Genomic DNA, 7,211 nt, shown 5'->3' with positions numbered 1-7,211 from the left:
TATGAGTAGAGCCTAAGGACATACTTGTCCATATGCTACAGCGGAGCGTGTCTCTCTCCCATAAAGTGAATGCTAGGATCCATTTTATTCAAACAAAACAAAAAACAAAAACAAACCGACGCTCCAAGCAAAGTACATAAGATGTGACGGAATAAAAATATAGTTTCGGGGAGGAACTCGATAATGTTGTCGATGAAGAAGGGGATGCCTTGGGCATCCCCAAGCTTAGACAGCTTGAGTCTTCTTAGAATATGCAGGGGTGAACCACCGGGGCATCCCCAAGCTTAGAGCTTTCACTCTCCTTGATCATATTGCATCATACTCCTCTCTTGATCCTTGAAAACTTCCTCCACACCAAACTCGAAACAACTCATTAGAGGGTTAGTGCATAATAAAAATTCACATGTTCAGAGGTGACACAATCATTCTTAACACTTATGGACATTGCATAAAGCTACTTGGACATTAGTGGATCAAAGAAATTCATCCAACATAGCAAAAGAGGCAATGCGAAATAAAAGACGAGAATCTGTCAAAAGCAGAACGAGTCCGTAAAGATGGATTTTATTAGGCCACCAGACTTGCTCAAACGAAAATGCTCAAATTGAATGAAAGTTGCGTACATATCTGAGGATCATGCTCGTAAATTGGCTTAATTTTCTGAGCTACCTACGGGGAGATAGACCCAGATTCGTGACGAGCAAAGAAATGCGGAACTGCGCGATAATCCAAATCTAGTACTTACTTTTCTATCAAAGACTTTACTTGGCACAACAAAACATAAAACTAAGATAAGGAGAGGTTGCTACAGTAGTAAACAACTTCCAAGACACAAATATAAAACAAAAATACTGTAGTAAAAACATGGGTTGTCTCCCATAAGCGCTTTTCTTTAACGCCTTTCAGCTAGGCGCGAGAAAGTGTATATCAAGTGTTATCGAAGGGTGGTGCACCTACGAGCGGGGTTTGGAGTTTTCTCAACCATGCATAGTATATTGGATACATAAGTTTCAGCGTCTCCCTTTTCATTAGTCTTGGGCTTGCTACTCTTATCGAACAAATTTTCAGGAACAAGCCAAGCATAGTTATTTTCTAGTGCATCATTCATAGCTAGGAGTTTACATGGTATTGGTGCTTTAATCTCCCCACCATTATTAGCATTATTAGTATACCTTATCCTATCCATGTCCATTTTTTCAAGGAGACTAACAAAATTAGTATGAGAACCAAGCATATTAAATTTAGCGAAGACCTTTCTAGCCTCTCTTGCTAGACCACCAAATTCTCTAAGAAGGGTTTCTAAAACAAAATCTTTCTTTTCCCCCTCTTCCAAATCACCAAGTGTAAGAAACATGTGTTGGATTATAGGATTGAGATTAACAAATTTAGTTTCCAACGAGCGAACTAAAGCGACGGCAGCAATTTCATAAGTAGGAGCAAGTTCTACCAAGTGTCTATCTTCAAAATCTTCAACGGTACTAACATGGGTGAAAAATTCTTCTATATTGTTCCTCCCAATTATAGACCCTTGTCCTACCGGTATGTTCTTTGCGGTAAAATTAAAAGGAAACATGATGAAATAAGTAAAGTAAATGCAAGTAACTAATTTTTTTTTGTGTTTTTGATATAGCAAACAAGACAGTAAATAAAGTAAAACTAGCAACTAATTTTTTTGTGTTTTGATATAAGTGCAGCAAACAAAGTAGTAAATAAAATAAAGCAAGACAAAAACAAAGTAAAGAGATTGGGAAGTGGAGACTCCCCTTGCAGCGTGTCTTGATCTCCCCGGCAACGAGCGCCGGAAAAGAGCTTGATGGCGTGTATTTCACACGTTCGTTGGGCAACCCCAAGAGGAAGGTATGATGCGCACGGCGGCAAGTTTTCCCTCGAAAGAAACCAAGGTTTATCGAACCGGGAGGAGCCAAGAAGCACGTTGAAGGTTGATGGCGGCGGGATGTAGTGCGGCGCAACACCGGAGATTCGGCGCCAACGTGGAACCTGCACAACACAACCAAAGTACTTTGCCCCAACGAAACGAGTGAGGTTGTCAATCTCACTGAAGCTTGCTGTAACAAAGGATTAACCGTATTGTGTGGAAGATGATTGTTTGCGAGAGAAAATAGTAAAAACAAGTATTGCAGCAGATTTGTATTTCGGTATTAAAGAATGGACCGGGGTCCACGAGTTCACTAGAGGTGTCTCTCCCATAAGATAAAAGCATGTTGGGTGAACAAATTACGGTCGGGCAATTGACAAATAGAGAGGGCATAACAATGCACATACATGACATGATAAGTATAGTGAGATTTAATTGGGCATTACGACAAAATACATAGACCGCCATCCAACTGCATCTATGCCTAAAAAGTCCACCTTCAGGTTATCATCCGAACCCCCTCCAGTATTAAGTTGCTAACAACAGACAATTGCATTAAGTATGGTGCGTAATGTAATCAACAACTACATCCTCGGACATAGCGCCAATGTTTTATCCCTAGTGGCAACGACACAACACAACCTTAGAACTTTTACATCCTTTGTCCCAGGTGTCAATGCGGGCATGAACCCACTATCGAGCATAAATACTCCCTCTTGGAGTTAAAAGCAAAAACTTGGCAGAGCCTCTACTAATAACGGAGAGCATGCAAGATCATAAACAACACATATGTAATAAATTGATAATTAACATAACATGGTATTCTCTATCCATCGGATCCCGACAAACACAACATAGAGTATTACGGATAGATGATCTTGATCATGTTAGGCAGCTCACAAGATCCAACAATGAAGCACAATGAGGAGAAGACAACCATCTAGCTACTGCTATGGACCCATAGTCCAGGGGTGAACTACTCACTCATCACTCCGGAGCGACCATGGCGGTGTAGAGTCCTCCGGGAGATGAATCCCCTCTCCGGCGGGGTGCCGGAGGAGATCTCCGGAATCCCCCGAGATGGGATCGGCGGCGGCGTCTCGCGTAAGGTTTTCCGTATCGTGGTTTTTCGCATCGGGGTTTCGCGACGGAGGCTTTAAGTAGGCGGAAGAGGCGAGTCGGGGGCCGACGAGGGGCCCACACCATAGGGCGGCGCGGGCCCTCCTTGGTCGCGCCGCCTTGTGGTGTCGCCACCTCGTGGCCCCACTTCGTATGCTCTTCGGTCTTCTGGAAGCTCCGTGGAAAAATAGGCCCACGGGTCTTCGTTTCGTCCAATTCGAGAATATTTCGTTACTAGGATTTCGAAACCAAAAACAGCGAGAAAACAGAGACGGCACTTCGGCATCTTGTTAATAGGTTAGTTCCAGAAAATGCACGAATATGACATAAAGTGTGCATAAAACATGTAGGTATCATCAATAATATGGCATAGAACATAAGAAATTATCGATACGTCGGAGACGTATCAGTGTTCTCAAAGACTTGCGGTTTTAAAGTATTTTAAAAATCAAACATATCCTTGCTTTCAAAGTTTTCAAATCCTTAATGGATTTGTATTTGAGAAAACAAAACCCTAGAAAACTCTATTTGCAAAATAATGACTAAGTAGCAATATAGACCAAATGCATATAATAATTATTTTATTTTCACAAATGGATATTAAAAAGGTTTTTGCAAAAATATAGTAGTTTTCATAAACTTTAGTTTCAAAGGATTTTCTAATCAATACTCTAATTTGTTCGAAGTTTTTGAAACTTATAAAATATTTTATTTTTGAGAAAACCTTAAACCCCAAAAAGGCACTATAGCCACATAGACATGTATGTCAAATTTTGGTTTTATAAAGTTTATATTTTTGTTCCAAATTTAGTCTCATATTGAAGTATTTTTCATAACGAATCCAACGGTACCTCATTTGCAATTTTCCAATTTTATTTGAAGCCTCAAAGTGTATTTCCAATTTTATTCAAAATTTAAAAGATAAAAAAAACAAAGGGTGCGGCCGACCGTGCTGCCCAACGCCTCGCCGCGGCCCAGCAGCAAGCGCCGCCCGTGCGGCAGCCAGCACTTCGCCGCCCGCTCGGCCCAGCTCGCCCCCACAGCGGCCCGCTTGGCCGAATTGGCCCACCCGGCCATCCCCAGATCGCCCCAGCCCATGCCCAGCCTCCACACGCGCCACAGCCCAGCTCGCGCACGCCCGCGCACACCCGCGCACGCACGTCGCCGCCGCCTCTAATTCTTTTAGTCCCACCTCGGTCTCAATATGGCAACGGGGACACTAACCACTGGTTATTGCTCAATCATAACCATCCCCGTGCAGGAAAATTTTCTCCGTCCCCATCTCCACTAACTGTTATGGGTCCAGTTCTTTTACCATCCTCATCTCCATCGGGTAAACAAATAACCATCGGGTAAACATCCCCGCTTTAGTTAGTAACTATTAGTCTAATATAAAAATAACAACATGGTAGGATGACGGGGTTGGCTGGATCATGAGTTTATAAAGGAGAGGCGAGCATTTGGGAGTTGGGATTTGGGGGCTAGGGGGTTGGGGACAGGAGGGGAAATGCGAGCACAATAGGATTAGGATTTTATGGTATCTATACATACATATCTTGCACCCTAGTACCACATGTCATGTGCCTAACGGGGATTTCACGATTATCGGGGAAGGATAGTGGTAACACAGACCCATCCCCACCTTGCCTAACGGGAAGATTTTGCCTCCAATAGGACCCCCACGGGGATAAAGTACTAACCAAAACCGTCCCCTAATAGGTGAATTAACCACCGGGATCGGGGAATGGGTCCCATTGCCAAATTGACCTCGGTCCCGTAAATAAATTTCCTCCAGCTCTCAGCCTATATAAGTATCTCAATGGGCAGCCCCAAAGCACAGCCCGGCGCCTCTTCTCTTTCTATCTCCCCGCGCAGCACACGAAGGTTGCTCTTTCCTTCACACGACGCAGCTATTTGCGACGCACACACGCGACGCAACATTCGCAACGCTATTTGTAAAACGCCGCGACCCGACACATCCCTCGCCCGGTAAATAATCTATTTCCGCTCTTTTTACGTAGATTATTGTACTTAATTTCGCAATTTTATTTCTTTAGATCTACACCTCCGTTTGGAATAGTGGTTCTTCCGTTAAGTTTGTAAATAGATCATCTACAACTTTCATGTAGGAAGTTTTTCCATCCGAGCAACTTGTTCGGACAACTTTTCGTACACCATTAGAATTGCACCCAATTCTGTTTAGTTTTGTAAAATTCATATCTTAAGTTCTATCCGTCGGATTTCGACAAACTCTATACCGTTGGAATCAGCAAATCCCGTAGATCATTCTAGACTTTTTGCATGTCAGTTTTGCCCACTTTATTTTCGCGGTATCCATTTGATCCGCAACATCGTCTATAAAATAAATCCTATAAACTTTTTTCGAGAGATCCTTTTGGCGATACGCTTGTAATGGAATTCTCTACAACTTCCATGTAGAAAGGTCTTCCATCCGGAAAACTTCTTCTAATGACTTTTCGCCAAAAGTGTAGTCCTATAACTGGTTTCGACATAGTTCCTTTAGCCAAATTGATCCTTATGATCATACCCATCTTCCAGGACTAGTTATAATTCTTTATCATGTTCACATATGATGCATAGCTTACCCCTGATTGTCTAGTTCATGTTATTCAAATACCAATTGGGCTATTTGAGTAAAGTGTGACATGTGCTAGTTTATATTTTTTTACCTTGCTTTAGTGGGTGGAGATACTCTAACCCATATCATATGTGATGAATCTTTGTTATCCATTAGGCTCCGCGAACCAAATCCCGATATCATTCATGTCTATAAAACCTCATGTCATTCAACCCTTCTACTTAGTTCGAACTATTCAAAATTTCAAATGAGTTACTTGAGTAGTTCAATATATCATTAGTTCATATCGAATGATATGTGTGACCTTGTGCTACTCTGATAAGTGTTGTCACACTATGTCAATTGCATAAGCGTTACTTTACAGTACTTCATCCAATAGCACCACCGTCCAAAATATTTGAATCACTTTGCAAATATTCAAATTCAAATATGAGGATTTGAGTAATTTTGGCATAACTTAAAATCTATAAATCATTATAAGTTGATCCCTTTGACAAATAATCATATTGGAACTCCATATCTAGTAGAATTTCTGTTTAGTTTAGTTGAATACCTCCATCATGCTTCAGTGTTCACATCTGTCCAAATCATATTATCCTAGTTCATAGTATTCAATTAACAATTGAGTTATTTGAGTAAATGGTGACAATCTTAACTATAGATTTTTCCTTGTGCAAATGTTGTGTTGAGATACTCTACTACATAACACATGTTTTGAACCCTTGATGTCAATTAGCATCTTTAACCCACATCTTCAATATCATTCATATATATTCGACCTCATGCACACTTAATCTATTTGGTTTTTATTGAACTATTCAATTTACAAATGAGTAAATTGAGTAATTCTATTGTTCATACCCAAGCCTGTGTGTAGTTCATACTATTTTGAGTAATTATTGTCACACTTATTCAATAGTATTTGTGTTGCATTATTTGTCACCTATGTGATTCAATTCAGTCGTTCCAAATTTTGTTCATGCTTCTTGTAAAGCATATAGGTTCTTCAATTATATCTTGGATAATCCACCTCTTTCTAATCAGGTGAATTGCCATCCAAACTCTCACCACCATATCTTGCAAGCCAAACCTCATGCCACACCTTAGTACCATAGAGAGATTTTCGATTGTTGTCTTGTTTGATTATGTTGTTGTTTTGAATGGTGTGTTTATGTTGTGCTATATTCTATGTTATAGTTTGTACGGAGAGGCACGTATTTTGATAACAGAAGTGAACGCGCTTCGACTACCAAAAAGGCAAGTGACATTCAAATCCTACCTATCTTATATATGCATTAGTGTTTTTTTTTTCAAACTAGTATGCATGGTAGGAATTTGTTTTCGAAAATTATGCTATGCTATCAATCCCAGTAGTGTGTAGCCACCATGAACCCTTGCTAGCATTCTTAGTTGCCTAGCAATAACAAAATGCCACTGTCTTGTTTGATCATTCTGGATTGTGAGTGTTGGGAACTAAATTAACAACCTTAAATGAAACACCTGGGTGGATTGGTAATTGCTTGGTGGGCGGCTACTCAGGGCCACGGTGCGGTTGTCGTCGCCTGAGGGTACGTGGCTACTCAGGGCCACTCTGTGGTTGTCGTCGCCTGAGGGTAC

Source organism: Lolium rigidum, chromosome 4 (genome assembly GCF_022539505.1).
Source record: "Lolium rigidum isolate FL_2022 chromosome 4, APGP_CSIRO_Lrig_0.1, whole genome shotgun sequence".
Lineage (NCBI taxonomy): Eukaryota > Viridiplantae > Streptophyta > Magnoliopsida > Poales > Poaceae > Lolium > Lolium rigidum.
This window is presented reverse-complemented; position numbering follows the sequence as displayed.